This window comes from Phyllobates terribilis, unplaced genomic scaffold (assembly GCF_046119375.1).
Source record: "Phyllobates terribilis strain yellow unplaced genomic scaffold, ASM4611937v1 Scaffold_6__1_contigs__length_29720123, whole genome shotgun sequence".
Taxonomy (NCBI): domain Eukaryota; kingdom Metazoa; phylum Chordata; class Amphibia; order Anura; family Dendrobatidae; genus Phyllobates; species Phyllobates terribilis.
The window spans coordinates 16079567-16081777 of record NW_027362766.1 but is presented as its reverse complement, the minus strand read 5'-3'; the positions used below and the strand labels follow the sequence as shown (position 1 = coordinate 16081777).

Sequence of the window (2211 nt, the reverse complement as noted above, 5' to 3'; positions counted from 1 at the left end):
CGGAGGGGTCACGGTTCTGTGAATCCTCTCTGTGGCCCGGTGGACCATATTCTTGCCCCCCGGCTCATGGAGGAAAATGAGCGTCAAGTGGAGAGGGATGTTATAGGGGCTTATAATGTTAGGCGTCAGTCTGTTGCTGGATTCGAAATGAGTGCAGAACCTTCTGTGGTCTCCCATTTTGGTCCAGCTGGGGCTGATACTGCTCAGCATTTTCATTAGCCCTAACGCCTAGCTGGTCCACGAGATGTACAGATTGTCTCCTGGGTATTTGTGCCTAGCAATGTTAAGCATAGGTTGCAGAGGGAGACAGGGCTTTTGGAGTCTAAGTCCAGGATTTGCCGCACTGAGCATGCCCGTGACCTGGCGGATCGTGATTGGTGGTTTGGCACCCACCTGACCCGGTGACCTGGCACCGCCTGATTGGTCCATGGGTGGCGTCACCAATGGCGCGTCGGTGGGCAGGGCTTAGTCTTTAAAAGGCCCGCCCACAAACATGGCGGTGCGCTCTGATCATTGAGCTGTGATGCTGTTGTGTGGACGGCTGTGTTCCACGTGCTCCCTAGCTGTTCTCTCCGTGACCTGCCGATGCCAGAGTTCGCTCGGCTAATTAGCACATGGCGCTTAGGCAGGCTTAGATGTGCTTAGGCAGGCAGTTTCCTTTTGGCAGTCTGGCTCCGGCAAGGGGGTTGCTTTACACCCCGAGCAGACTGCGGGCACCGTATCTCTGGCACCGCCTGTTAGCCACGTGGAGAGATACTCCTCTGTCCGGTAGCATGCCGCCTGAGGGCACGTACCCGTCGGCGTGAGTCACACACGCATCCTAGCGCCGCCAGTGTAGTCCCTGTGCTGTAACAGGACTACAGATAGTTTCCGGTTGCACATCTCCCGTGCTCTTAACGGAGATAGAGCGAACCGCTATACCCGTTCCTGTGTGCAGTAACACGGGAGGGTTGATCATTTAAGTTGTTTGCTTTCCTTCTCACCCAGAAAGTGTTTGGCAGCAGTCCACAAGGCTGCATCGCGGACCCTGGGGTGGGTTGCGTTCCATTATATTAAAGTTGTTTGCAACCGCCCTCCTAACAATAAGGAGTTGAAAATTGGAAAGTTTTCTGTTTTTGGAAATGTAAGTGAAACTGTTCTGCCTTTATGTTAATTTTTTTTCTATTAATGGGATTTATGCTTATGTTCATGGGTTTCGATGTTATACTTGATTGATTGATGATAGATTTTTACTATGGTTTCGAGATGATGAATATCAGTTGCTTACAAAACGTTTTATGTTGTCGAGCGTTGACTTCTGATGAAAACTTATCTTTTCTTATCAGTTTAATACCTGATACGTCCCCTATATGTCCAACTATTTTCACACATTCTCCTCTACTTTCCCACAAATGTCCCACCCGCCTCAAGACTGGGAAGGGTGGGGGGTAGAGAGGGTAACTAATTATTGAACAAACGAACAGCGGCCCCCCCTGCTTCCCAGTCTGTAGGCTCCCTACTGACTGAAGCTGGCTGCTGCAGCACAGCTAGATAAAAGCCAGGAGCCCATTATGACAAGTGCAATGTCTGTTCATTCTTTCATTCTTGCATTATTCCATTGTCCCATTGTAAGGGGGCAATGGAACAATAGGACAATGGAATAATGCAAGAATGGAAGAATAGAACAGGCTTTGCATGCGTCATAATGGGCACCTGGCTTTAATCTGGCAGTGCTGCAGTAGCCAGCTTCAGTCTGTAGGTAGCCTACAGACTGGGAAGCAGGGTGGGCTGCTGCTCATTTGTTCATTAAATAGTTATCCTTTCTATCCCCCCCCCCCGAATCTTGAGACACGTGGGACATTGGGGAGGGGAATGTGTGAAAATAGGTTTTCTTATAAAGATTAAAATGTGTGGGGTGCATCTGCGACAAGCAGTATAGTTGTGGGATTTAAGTTGTCTATTGATGAACAACATGTCTTCCTAAGGAGAGTCTTTGTCCCTATCCCTACAATGGGTGCCTTCTTGGGGCCACAGTGCAGCCATGGGCCAAAACCAATTGAGGTAATCGCTTCTCGGCCTTTTGGCTAAGATCAAGTGAAGTATCTTTCGAAAAGGCGGCTTTGGCCGTCGGCTGTTCTAGTAGATTGATACATGATGCACTCTGAGGTTTCTAGGAAAATGTGTATTGTGCAATGAAATTATGTTGTATTTTGTTTTTATATATAACATTTT

General features: G+C 48.5%; 1 pseudogene; it reads left to right on the top strand.

The window, feature by feature from the left end:
• The first annotated feature begins 2043 nt into the window (after positions 1-2043).
• LOC141152800 (U2 spliceosomal RNA) lies at positions 2044-2211 on the top strand (annotated as a pseudogene).